Source organism: Berghia stephanieae, chromosome 4 (assembly GCF_034508935.2).
Source record: "Berghia stephanieae isolate SIO BIC M18660-M18661 chromosome 4, UCSD_Bste_1.3, whole genome shotgun sequence".
NCBI classification, from domain to species: domain Eukaryota; kingdom Metazoa; phylum Mollusca; class Gastropoda; order Nudibranchia; family Aeolidiidae; genus Berghia; species Berghia stephanieae.
This window is the reverse complement of record NC_088363.1, coordinates 91,730,363-91,745,362: the sequence shown is the minus strand read 5'-3', so window position 1 is coordinate 91,745,362 and position 15,000 is coordinate 91,730,363.

Here is a 15,000-nt window from a genome sequence, read left to right as displayed (position 1 = left end):
AGATAGTAGAGACGTGGTTGATAAAATTATCGAATCAATATTCAGCATAATAAGGAACAAAAGTCAAGTGTGATGTCAAAAAACTGGTTCCAATCTCAATGGAAGTGTAAAAGCACTCTTCCTGAGGACTGGATCTATACCTTGCGTAAAAATTGATCTTTCGGTTTCAGATTGGTGGCGTTTTATGCTATAGTCCCGTAATCCTAAGAATCTGCATGTACATCCTGCTACTAAAATAATTAAGCCACCTTATGATTCAACATGTTATTAATATTATAAGTCTTCCTAAGAAGGGGCTGGTAACATACCTACACACTTCCAAGGATTTTGGAACCCGAAAAGTAGAGGGTGTGACGTCACAAATGTTCGTTCTGACCTATTACGGAACCCCAACTTATTTGATTATTTATCTATAATGTAATGTTGAGGAATGGACGAAGATTATTATTATTATTATTATTATTATTATTATTATTATTATTATTATTATTATTATTATTATTATTTGATTGTATACTGTTTAATTTGAAATTAGAATACTCACAACGTCCGTCATCCGGAAAAGAAATTAGAACGTGTCGACATGCAAAAACTATAATTTGTAACCTTTACGTTAATAGTCTGATTAGTTAGAACGTATCACCAGAATGGCAGTCTAAAGAACAATAAACAAAGAGTTGTGTGATGTCAGTTTCGTTCCTTCTAATAATAATTCATTGAATTTGATATTTGTTCACACAATCTTTTTGACTTAACACCATGGAGTTTGCATAATATAATTATTAGGTGACCTAGTTGGGACGCGTCCTTGATGCTCACTGATGGAAAATACGTTTAACTCTCTCTCTCTCTCTCTCTCTCTCTCTCTCTCTCCTCTCTCTCTCTCTCTCTCTCTCTCTCTCTCTCTCTCTCTCTCTCTCTTCTCTTCTCTCCTTGGTGGCAACGATTTTCTTTAGAATTTTGTAAGCGTCGGTAGAGGAGGGAGCGTAGGGGGTTGGGGGGGGGGGGGGGGGGGGGGGGGGGAGGGGGGGGCTGACATTGTTATTGACCTGGTTGATGAGCGCAAGCGCTGTCTTGACATTTTCACTCCCTCTGCTGCTCTGTCATTGAATCGCGGATGTTATTCTATTCAGGTGCTAGCTGGCTCTTCAGGAATGTAATCGGGAAAATCCGTTCATTTGAATAGACTACAATAGAAGAAGCCCCACTCCCGTGTTGTGCGTGAATCAATGAGACTATCCAAGGAAAATAAATGAAGAAAACGCGTCGTTAGTAAGGGGCGTGGTCGTGCTTTGTGCGCGCCCGTTTGATTACGGTTTGCGTGGGCGTGCGTAGTTATTGACTTTTTAATTTTTTATTATATATTTTTTTAAAGAATTATATGCTGCCGAAAACAAAATCAAACTCAAACTCAAGGTATCTCGTGCGTGGGAGGTTGTTGTTAGTTTGGTTATGAATGTTTTGACCCATTTCTTTCAGTTTTATTATTATCAGAATATAGTCAACATTTTGTTTCGTTTGTGTGGGTGTGTGTGTGTGTGTGTGTGTGTGTGTGTGTGTGTGTGTTGAAATGTATAAGTGCTATTAAAGAACAATAGGGAAGAAAAGTCGTCTAGATATCCGGTTCCAAAATCATTGGAAGTGTGTATGTAAACAGTCCTTCAGAGGACTAATAATGAATAGGTTATTATAAGGTTGCATATTTTTTTTTATTAGTATTGGATGCAGAGGCAGATTCTAAGGATTACGAGAAACTACAAACGAAAAAGTGAAAATGGAGAGGCTTCGAATGGGAACAATACAGACAATGGGCGTTTCGGGGACAAACCCTTCGTCAGCACAACAATACACACATTAACGTGGAAAATAGATAAGATATAATGCAATTAATGTGCTCAAAGCGCTTTAACATGAGTCCATGGCCAACAGCAACATTTAACATATATATATAGTTCGAAGATGACGTCACTCAGGCCTTTGTTATTGTTTTTGCCATCCGCGTTAGTGAGTTGTTCTCATTAAACTGTATTAACCAGTCTATAAAAGTTCATGGTTACACAGTGTGTGTGTGTGTGTTGGTCCGTTATACTTCCGGATGGCAATGTTATGAGCTCCTGAACCAAGCGCATACTATCTATAGGACGAGACATGACGCCTGATAGACATTATTACAATTTTTTTATTCGAACAGAGCAAACGATGTTAACAGCCAGGTACTCATTTTATACCCCGAGTATGATGCATTAGAAAAGAATATTTTCCATGGACTCAACTATGCGTCACTCAGAGCGGATTGACTTTCCGGTCCGAATGCGAGTGTTATACCATTAGACCACAAGTACAGCTCCGTTATAGATAGTATGCACTTGGCTAAGAAGCTCAGAACATTGCCATCCGGAAGTAAAACGGACCAACACACAAAACTATTGTGTAACCATTAACTTTTATAGTCTGGTTAATACCATTTGGTGAGAATTACTCATAAACGTGGATGGCAAAAAAACAATAACAAAGACATGAGTGACGCCAACTTCGAACTATCTATAGATAGTATGCAGATGACGTCACTCAGGCCTTTGTTATTGTTTTTGCCATCCGCGTTTGTGAGTTGTTCTCACTAAACTGTATTAACCAGACTATAGATAGAATGCGCTTGGCCAAGGAGTTCACAACATTGCCATCCGGAAGTATAACGGACCAACACACAAACTCTGTGTAACCATGAACTTTTATAGTCTGGCTAATACAGTTTAGTGAGAACAACTCACAAACGCGGATGGCAAAAACCTTAACAAAAGCCTGAGTGACGTCATCTGCATACTATCTATAAAAGTTCATGGTTACACAGAGTTTGTGCGTTGGTTCGTTATACTTCCGGATGGCAATGTTGTGAACTCCTTGGCCAAGCGCATTCTATCTATAGAACATGAAGGTTAGCGTGGTTGCACCCATTTTCTTTTTTCTTTTCTTTCTTTCTTTTCTCATTCTTATCCGAATTTAAACATTGTTTATATAGATACGCCATCGCAATTCCTCTAACGAACCGAGTTTTATATTTGATTCTCCGCACGTGCAAAATTTTAATTTTCCTGGTATCTATAGTCGTGTCAGGAAATCCCCAACTGTTTGAAATCGGTTGATGTCATCTCCAATTTCACTTACAATGAATAACCCCACCCACCCTCCCACGCACTCATACTACAGAATATCCGTATTAACACGCCTCAATGCATGCATCATAAATCGTCAATTATAGTCTTTTCAACTGCTTTATTAAAGAGGGGAGAAAAAAAAAAAAAAGGGGGGGGGGGGGGGAACATTCTAGCATGGCCTATAGATAGAATGCGCTTGGCCAAGGAGTTCACAACATTGCCATCCGGAAGTATAACGGACCAACACACAAACTCTGTGTAACCATGAACTTTTATAGTCTGGTTAATACAATTTAGTGAGAACAACTCACAAACGCGGATGGCAAAAACAATAACAAAGGCCTGAGTGACGTCATCTGCATACTATCGATATGAATGGATGAAATAGATCTAGTAGTGAAGAATTGTGCCAGAAAAAAAATAATAATAAACGGGGGAGAAAAGGACCAAGATGACTCACGGTCACGTAATTACTTGTATGAAAATGAACTCCGTTATTGGCCGTTTAACCCTCTCCTTACCACCTACAGCAAAATCGTCACATTTGTTACGACACAATATATAATTCTCTTATTCAGATCTATTTTGTACATCACGAACTTTGAAGAATGATCTGTTTAATTAATAAGAACATAAAGTTGTATTGTAGAGAGCTTGTTTAATTTTTTTTTTTAATCAATTTTTCTGCTAGCTAAGCCTGCCATTTTGGGAAAATTCTGAAAATCATCGCTAAGGAGAGGGTTAAAAGGTATCCCTTCTTTTCTTAGGAATTGACATCTAGCACGTTTCTTGTTTAGTTTATTTATTAATTATATATATATATATATATATTATATATATATATATATATATATATATATATATATATATATATAAAATTTTTTTTTTTTTTTTTTTATTGTAGAGAAAATTGATATTGTGGTCCGAGAAAAGATAAACAACGGTTTCTCCGAATAGGGGAAAGATGATAGAGGATAAGAGGGTGGAAGGTGAACGTTTTTTACTTCTGTTTTCTTGAAAAGAGATGAAAATGTTGGGATATGTATATATATATTATATATATATATATATATATATATATATATATATATATATATATATAGAGAGAGAGAGAGAGAGAGAGAGGAGAGAGAGAGAGAGAGAGAGAGAGAGAGAGAGAGAGGCGGGGGGGGGGGGGGGGCGAGAAAGAGATGATGATTAGAATTGATATTATTATTATTATTATTATTATTATTTATTATTATTATTATTATTATTATTATTTATTATTATTATATTATTATTATTTTATATTATATATAATATATGATATTATTATTATTATTATTATTATTATTATATATTATTATTTATTATTATTATTATTATTATTATTATTATTATTATTATTATTATTATTTATTATTATTATTATTATATATTATTATTATTTATTATTATTATTATTATTTATTATTATTATTATTATTATTATTATATTATTATTATTTATTATTATATTATTATATTATATTATTATTATTATTATTATTATTATTATTATATTATTTTATTATTATTATTATTATTATTATTATTATTATTATTATTATTATTATTATTATTAATTTTTTTTAAATCATCTGTAGCAGACACGTGTTTACAATTTATTCATTCTGCATCACGTACAGACTTCTCATTTGCCCCCAGGCTCCAGTTCGGCGCCCACCTCGCCCTCATTGGGGATACCGTAATATCTTCGGTGCCGCCCTTTAGTAGCTCAAATGATTTCCCTTTCTAGACCCGCCCTCTCCACACGATAACACAACTTTGATCAAATCACGTTTCGATTCTAATCTATATGTTTTCGTGGATTATTTTAATACATTTTCTTCATTTCAATGGGCATATAAAGGTAGTCAAGCACGTAGTATTGAAATGTGATAGTTTAGATTGATTAAAAACAACGCCTCGATAATAATATAACATGCTGACCGCGAAGTTGGATCAGAGCACACACGAGATGACAAAGCAGAAAATAAATTAAAAGAAAGAAAGAAATGAAAAAGACTTTTTAAAAAAATTTAAATTTAAAAAACCGACAGAGAATTCCGATCATGTTGTTACATGCCCCCGCTCTTGAAAACAAAAGAAGGTCTAATATTCTACATATCTAGGAGACATTAGCAAGTTAACGATGACATTCTCAAACTACAACGATCGACGAACGACGAGCAAGTCAGAGTCTTAGGGCAGATCTTCGGATTTTTTTTCTTCGTCGTTCGTCGTTGGTTGGGAAGGTATTCGTTAGGCAGGGTGTAGGTAGTCCACAGACCTTTCTTTCGTCTGTGGTGTAGTCCAGACTCCTCAGAATGTTAGAGAGTAGATGCCCAGTGTGTTGCATGCCCATCAGCGACATCTACTATAAGTAGACGATGATGCCCATACTCACCATGTTAATGTATACTTCTCTCTGGCAGTCAAGAAACATTTAGAGTGTGGGGAAGGGGGGGGGGGGGTAGAGAGATCTTCTCTGAAGACTTTCTGATAGTTTTAACGAAGTTTCTTGCCCCGGGGTTGAGAGCTTTTGTTAAGATGAAGGTAATTTTAATCTATCGATATTTGGAGGACGAGTTCTCTGGCCAAACTTTTATTTACGTGTTTTTTTAGAGTTGGGCAGAACACTGGTCTATGACAAATTTTTATGTACATTTATCTTAAATTTTAAATACGTGTCTTTCAGAGCACGGCAATTTTCGATCGAAAGGAAATAAGATAAAATTTGGTTCAAATTAGACGTATCTAACTTATTTGAGAGGTGTGAAAAACCTAGAACTTGACTCATCTCTTTGATCTTTGGAACTCCCGTCGCCGTTCCATGCATTGTGATATTCTCAGTCACTTTCCTGGCTATTACAAGCCCACCCCAACCATTTCATTATTAACACTTCAATTTGCGTTATCCCACGTTTTAAATGAAACAAGGTGTGAGTGTTATACTCAATATATTACATCAAGCCATACATACGTTCATCAAAACCACCCTGTAATAATACGTTCAAGTACCCATGGACTGATTCATGTCTTTTGTCTTATTATGAAAACTGTTCTTGAGCGCCCTTCCAATTTTTCCTTTGTGACTTGACCAAAAATGATCACTATTCGAGAATGTTACTGGTAATGAAGAGTAATTACAGCAATAACCACCTTTCTCTATTTCTATATCGCTCAGTAAATATCTAACTGCAGGAAGCCAACCTCTTTCCTCCAAAGTAAATCTCAGGACAAACACTGATTAAAAAAAAAAAAAAATGGGGGTACAATGGCCAGCCCGAATTCAAGTCTATTAAGCTGTGTTGACACTCATATTTAGCAGGTTGGGATAGCTTTCTAGTGCTTTCTGGTTTTTATTGAATGTACTCTCACCCCCCCCCCCCCCCCCCCCCACACACACACACACTTTTCCAATCCAGAATAAAAACCACACAATAAATGGCCTTTCAGTGAGGGGTTGAGGTGGCCGCCCCAGATCTATCAACACTCCAACACCTCTTGGGTTCGGTTCTATAGCAATCAAGTATTAACTCAAGAAGGTGTGAAGTGTTTATAGACTGTCCACTTCTCTTGACTTCAAAGGGGACGAAAACCGTTGCCAGAGCTTGCAACTACCTGATTGGAACGGTCCATTTCTCAGTCTTTTAATCTCTACCAGCGTCCGGTGCTGCACGTGGGTAAATAAAGACTTAAAGACGTTAAAGGAGACTTTTAAGGTTAAGTGAGACTCGCTAGTGTTTGCCATATGGTCATCTAGTTGATGCAAATAAATTATGTGTGTATATTTTTATATGTTATAATATACACGTTCAATAATTAGGAGTTTTAATCTGAGGTCCGGGCAACTCATCTGTAGAACACTCATCTTTTTTGCAAAGAGAATAGTATCGGTTTCCGTTGAGTCAAAGATTTTCCGGACTATACAAGAAGGGTTAAGAAACGGTGTCTGTTAGATCGGGCATGAAGTACTTTCAGTAGGGTAGCACGCAATCATTAATGTTCGTTTAATAGTGAAGAAACCTGGACAAACTTCGACTCTGTGGCCTTTAAGACTCTGAAGGACTACTTCTCTTTCAAAAAAAGAAGATCAAAGAAAGAAACCCAGACATAATGGTATAGTATTGTTTGGCTATTATAGCACTTCCAGAGTCAGTGGACCCGTAGAGCACGAAGTTTTCCCGGTTTCTATAGCGTGAAAAGGACAATAGCAATTGGTTGTTGCCCTTTGGGAAAGACGCTAGTCTATTGCAAAATACTTTCCGCCAGATCTAAATGATCCAGGAACCTAATCACTGTTGGGTGTACAGGGGGCGCCGGGATCGAACTCGATCCCTTTGCGTGTGAAGTGAGTGCTCTATCAACTAAACTATTGGGGCTCCCACAATAGGGTATAGGATGTAATTGATCACGAATGAGGAAAACCGTGATTCTCGGCAAGAAGCCTGCTTGGACAACTCCCCCGCCCAAAAAAAAAACAACAAAAAACAATAAAAAGATATAATAAAATAATAATAGTTATATAAATAAAAAGCTTAGCTGGAGATTACTAACTGTATCGACTGGATTTTAAAATTGCACATGGCCCTCATAATGAAGCATTGCGAAGTGCATTGAATATGGTAATACCTTGAAAATGCTCTGTGGTTACATGTATATGAAGATTCGTTTCTTCAGCAGATCTATCTATCATAGTGACATTTCTACTATGATTATCCAAAAAAAAAAACAAACAAAAAAATTTATGAGGCTAAGTAAGAATCGTTTATGTTTTGAGCACAGAGTAATAAAACGTCCAACAAATAGACTGAAAAAAATGCCTGCTCCTTTCCTTGTCACCTTAAAGTCTCATGGAAAGCCCAAAATTTAGCTTACGTATTTTGTCTGCACTTAATACCATTTATTTTTTTTATCGTCTTCCGAGGAAAAAATGACTTAGAATCTTTAATTGACGGTTCCTATTCACTAAAATTTCCCATCGTATTTAGGCTCTTCTCCTGAGATACACCTCCCCACACCGTAAAAACAAAAATAAATAAGAAGATAAAAAATATAATAAAGAAAGAAAGAATTGGGGGGGGGGGGGGGGGGGGGGGACTAGAGAAGTCTTCTACCAGATCATTATCCTTTTACCGAAGAATAACTTGGTTATCGGTTTTTATCGTAAACTAACTGACATGGTTCACAAAAAAGTTTTTATCTAATCTTTTCTACTGAGGTACGTCCTGTTCTACCCGCCCACCCACCCCCTCCCCTTCTTCTCCAGAGAGAGAAGAACCATTTAACCAGAGGGAGTATATCCTTTACGGAAACAATTACCAAGCAGATCGGTGATCCCACAGAGAGATTACGCTTAACAACAACCATCGAACTCTACTCCGGTCCATTCATCCCGAGATAAGGGCCTTGAGTGTTAAAAATCGCGAACATAACGCTCCATTATCAACGCGGTCCCTAATTTGCGACCAGCAGCTCTTGCGTGGACACGGCTCCTTTGAAAAAGGCTCTATATCTAACGGAGCAGGAGCGTTGAGAGCGGGTTTTATTGTTCAAATTACGTCCAAGTGAAGCGTGCGAGTGCTGTAACATGGGATAATGTAGCTAGCTCCGCCTGAGATTGTCCCGATTGCATCTCCTTCGCCACACGGACTGGACTCCCTTCGGGACAACACCAGGTCGTAACAAGCGGATTACAGATTAGACCAAGGATAAGCGCAATCTATTCTTACCTGATTTAACTTTATGGAGAAGAACAATCAGTTACGTTTGCTTCAAAGGCAAGCCGCCATAATGTTTCCTTAAACACGGGACACACTTGGTAATCTTCGTGTTAGAAGAGTGCGATACAAGTGATTTGATTGTCCCGTGGAATAAAGATACACTCTACTGTATTCCCGCGGTCCACCTTAGGGGTCCGCTATTACATTATGGCCTGTTTCCTTCGGGGTCCAATTACTTTATAATGTGGTGATATGGGAGCGTGTCTTTTGAATGTTAAAAAAAATATTATAATAATAACAATAATAAATTGACTTTCCTCGTACGCGAGCGATGGTGACGTGTCATTGTATCGAGTTATGATATAATATATGTTACTTAGTGAATAATACATGCTCGTAATAAACTTTCTCGACTATTGTAGTATTACGCATTTTTTATGTACGGCGATGTGGCCTTGTGGTATGACACTCGCTTTCGGATCGGAAGGTCCTGGGTTCGAGCCTCGCTCGGCCCATAGTTGAGTCCTTGGAGAAGGCTCTTTACCCACATTCTCTCACCGTACTCAGGTGTAAAAGGAGTACCTGGCCGTTAACAGCGTTGTCTCTGTCCGAAAAAAAATGTAATATCGCCTAACAAGCTTCATGTCCTTCCTAAATTTTAAATTTTGCTGTTGGCCAGGGACCCCTTGTAAAGCGCTTTGAGCACGTTTAGTGGATATTGCGCTTTATAAAAGCTCAATTAAAAAAAAAATAGAATCAATAAAATGTAAATTACAACAACGGTATGGACACCAATATGGAACAACATAAATGTATTACGCTCTAATAAGATGTGGATGACACGAATCTGGAACAACATAAATGTATTACGCACTAATAAGATGTGGATGACACGAATCTGGAACAACATAAATGTATTACGCACTAATAAGATGTGGATGACACGAATGTGGAACAACATAAATGTATTACGCACTAATAAGATGTGGATGACACGAATGTTGAACAACATAAATGTATTACGCTCTAATAAGATGTGGATGACACGAATGTGGAACAACATAAATGTATTACGCACTAATAAGATGTGGATGACACGAATGTTGAACAACATAAATGTATTACGCACTAATAAGATGTGGATGACACGAATGTTGAACAACATAAATGTATTACGCACTAATAAGATGTGGATGACACGAATGCTTTTCACTATATAATTAACAGCACTGACTGCAATCGTTGAATAGGAACCTGCCTCGCCTTTTCAAATGGTCAAGCGACCTTGACTGTGATAAGTGAGAGAGAGAGAGAGAGAGAGAGAGAGAGAGAGAGAGAGAGAGAGAGAGAGAGACAATGATAAGCAAACTCAGACCTTATACCCTATGGTAAGACATTCTACTCATATTATTGTCTTTTTCAATTTCAGTTTGAATGAATGCCTGGCTATTGGCAGTGATGGATGTTATCAAAGACTGACTTACATGAGACTACAATGTTATGAAAGAGAACGTCATTTCGTCGATAGCAACAGGAGGGATGAAGACAGATTATTCTGAAGCCTATTGGTGAGGGGTAAAATCGTAGATATGCCTTATACAAATGCCCATGCTGGTAATACATAATAGATTACCACACCCCCACTTCTATGATCAATGTTGTAATATTAATTCTATTTTATAGGTATCCGTAAGTAACTCAGCAAAACTAAATGACAAGACCCAGAGCCAGTAAAATAATACGTAGCCAACTTTGTTATTCCTGTATTTATTTATTTTTATTTATGTATCTTAACGATTCCTATTTTATTATTATTGTTACTCTTTTCGGGACTCGAACCTATGCATGAAAATGATGAATTACTGGCGAATCATTTGCTACATCTACAAAAACAGCACCAGGCTTGTGGAAAGGTCAATTTCCATAATCTAAAACAGGCCACTTGTTTGCGTACATCTTTATCAATAGGCACAAAGCTAGTAGTCGCTGGCACAAAGAGATAGAGGCCGTGATTGAATTGCAATGGCGAGCTATGCTTAGCTGGATTATGATTGCTGTTGTTCTCGGATTATCTCCCCTGCCGATTGACTCGGGGCCTTGAGCCGTCGGCATAGTAAAATGAAGATCAAAGTTCAAAGTTCAAAGGATTCAAAGGTGGACGCTATATAATAAAGAATGGTATAAGATAACTGATCAATAAATACAAAAGCCAGATTTATGTTTCTCTGGGCACGTACAATTTTTTATACAGCTTAACTCTCAAAATTCGCTCTCTATGGGTTGCTCTTTTTTGAAAAGAAAGACCTGATTCCATCAAGTAGGAAATATAAAGAAATCCCAAAATATAATATAATGTTAGAAGAATGCCCAACAACCAAATTATGCTGTGTTTATCTAGGCATGTTGCCTGTCTGTTCTTCAAAATCCATTCTTTAGGAGTTACTCTTTATAAGAAAGACCAATTCCAGCACTGCCGCTACAATTACGGCTAGCAGCTATTATTTAATAAAGTACGGAATATATGCTGACTGTTCAAGAAATCCCAAAATATATTTTGGAATGACAAAAAAACAAAAACAATAACAAACAAACAAACAAAAAACAAACAACCACAATCTAGACATGGGGCAATGTTGATGCCTCTTTGTTTTCACAATCCGTCCTTTACCAGTTGCTCTTTCAAAAAAGACAGCACTGTCTCTTCTTTCTAACAGGGAGGATTATCAGTGAACTAGCAGCAGTGTCCTTTATTGTAAAGGTTTGACAACACTGGGAAAGACAGACGGAGGGCGGCCTTGGATGGCGGCCTTGTTTGGGTAGAGGGAGATAAGAGATGGGTATTAAAATGTGGTCAAGGGATTAAGTTCTCTACTATTAGAGCTAAATGTTTGTGCATGCGATAAAAGAACCTTGAAGTTTCGGCAGATCATGTTTGATAATAATATGACTTATTCGTCAACACTCTCTTCTCGCTGGGCCAAACACAATGGGGCGCCGTGTCGTATGTCCCGAATTTTACCATTTACAGCCATACCTGTTCTTATTTTTTTTTTCATATCTAGTAATATATTCTTGTCAGTTCGAAAAAAAAAAAAAGATTAAACAAGGGAGCTGGAGTATTCTTTTTATTCTATAGATTCTATAAATTACTCTCTACCATTTGGATACGACGATAGTTTATTGTTAAGTAGGATAAGCCAGTACATCGTTTTGACAAAATATTATATCATTAAAAAATTATTTTTTAAAAATTGAGCTTTTGTATAGCGTAATATCCACTCATCTCATCTCATGTAGTTCCATATCTGAAGCAGACGTCGGAGGTCATCTTCCGCCAAGCTGATCTATCTCTTGCCAATTCTATTAAAGCAGCGCCACCTTTCTCAGCTTCATCTGTCCAAGTTCTTATCCCTTTCAAATACGTTATTCTTTGTCTTCCTCTTATTCTTTTTCCATTCATCTTTCCAGTCAAGGCGAGTACTTCCAAACCAGGGTGGCGGATAATGTGTCCTAAAAATTCCATTTGGCGTTTGATGATTTTAGTTATCAGTGATCTTTTTCTGTTTGCCATTTCTAAAATTTCTTCATTTCTTTTCCTTTCCATCCATGACACCCTCATCATTCTTCTGTAAAACCACATTTCCACTGCCTCCAGTCTTTTAACCATGGTCTTGTTTATGGTCCAGCTCTCACAACCATATAGCAGCACAGACAGTACATAGCAATCCAGGACTTTGATTTTTGTTTTCATGCTAATATTCCTGTTTTTCATAATTGTATGCAGCTGGTTGAATGCATTCTTCGCCATACCTATTCTTTTCTTTATTTCACAATCTGATTTTCCATTGGATGTTACATTGAAGCCTAAATATTTGAAACATTCAACTTGTTGTATTGTTTGTCCCCTGCTTGTTATTACACAGGCTGGTGGGTTATTATTTTTAGATACCGTCATACATTCTGTTTTAGATACATTCAGTTCCAGTCCCATATTTTCACTACTCCTGACTACAACATCCAGTAATTCTTGTAGTTCATGTTCAGATTCTGCCAGTAGAACCGTATCATCTGCATACCTCAGATTTGTTACATTCTTTCCTCCAATACACACCCCCTTCTTATGTTCGATATCTCTTAATATCATTTCACTATAGAGGTTGAATAAATCTGGAGACAAAACACACCCCTGCCTAACTCCTCTTCTAATAGGTGTAAAACTGCTTAGCTCGTTGTCAACACGCATTGCTGCTTCTTGTTCCCAGTACAAATTCCGTAATATTCTTAAATCTTTACCATCAATGTCCAAGGATGATAGAATTTTGAATAGTTTTTCGTGTTGTACTTTATCAAAGGCTTTTGAATAGTCGATGAAACACATATACAGATCTTTATTTACTTCAATACATCTTTCCATCAGCATTGATAATGTGAATATTCCATTTCTGGTACCCTTGTCCTCAACAAAACCAAATTGCATCTCCCCAATTTCAGGTCGTATTTTATTTCTTATTCTTAGTAAAATTATCTTCAAAAGAATTTTTGTGAGGTGGCTCATTAGGCTAATAGTTCTGTGTTGTTCACAATCAACTGCCCCTGGCTTTTTTGGTAATGCTATAAAAATGGATCGTTTCATGTCAGTTGGCATTTTTCCTGTGTCATACACTTGATTTAGAAGGTTTGTGATGCATTCCATCCCCCATTCACCCAGGCCAGTCAAGGCTTCAATTGTTATGGCATCAGGTCCTGCAGCTTTTCCATTTTTCATGCTTTTCATGACGTTCCTAACTTCATCTTTCATTATAGAAGGCCCTTCCAGTTCTTTTATCATAGGCATTTCTCCTCGATTATCAAAAAAAAGTTATTCAATATATTCTGACCATCTGTTTAGAATGCAGTCTTTGTCCATGATGGTGTTTCCACGCTTGTCTTTGATGCATCCACTTTTAGCACCTGATTTAGTTTTGTTTGTCACTTCTTTGATTTTCTGATGGAAGAATTTGCCATTTTTTTCTTTGCAGGACATTATATAGTGACATTGTTCATTTATCCAGTCTTCTTTAGCTTCGTTGCATTTTCTTTTTATCTGCCTGTTCAGAGTCTTGTATTTTTCTTCCTGATTTTTGGCCTTTCTTCTCTCATTCATTAGTTCTAATATCTCTGGAGTAATCCATTTCTTCTTCTGCAATATCCACTAAATGTGCTAAAAGCGCTTTACATTACACATATTATTCACAACTTCTCATTTCACACGAATCGCGCAAAGCCAATTCCTGAAGCAGATTCTAAGATGCCGATTCAACTGATTTTGATCATAATTTGAGTAATATTTCTCGCTCCTCTTCTCATTAATATCTTACAAACTGAACAGCTTACTACATTCGTCTTCCTTTCTATATAACTTCGCGTATGCTGTGTTAGGGCCAGTTACCTAGTCGAGTGGAGAAGTGGGGGGGGGGGGGGGGGGGGGGGGTACCAGCATAGATTTATTATTACATGTAGGATTATTCTTAGCTTTTCTGTGGGTACCAGGGAAAGTTGTTACATTGTAAACCTCTCCGCATTGTATTAATTTTATTTTTAAAAAAAAAACACTTGAGCTCTTTTAAAGGGCAATATTATTATGTGCTGCTCAGAGCGGGTCTCGAGAACTCCCAACAACTCTCTTCCCATCCGAAGGCGAGTGTCATACTACTAGGTCACTTGGGCGCGTCTTATTTTGCGTCTTGATAGCGTGTCCTGTTTGTACTGGCATATCAGCCTGGAATAAGTTTAGCCCCAGCGGCTCACGTGCTGGATGGAGCATGACGCCAAAGCATTAGTGCTCATCAAAGGGAAGCAACAAAGAGATGATATTATGATTCGTCCAATACAAATCGCGTAGCTGGATTTGGGGGGGGGGGGGGGGGGGGGGGAGCGGGTGGCGTTGGTCACGAAATAGCTGGATTATTGGGTGGAGCTAAAGACTTCAGAGATACCGGACAGCGTTAAAAATTATGTGAGGAATGGATTAGGGTCCTAGTGAGCCTTGTTCAGATATGAGCAAGTTTTAATGGTTTGTGTTTGGGATTAAAAGCAATCTTGAAGTACATAGATTAGAA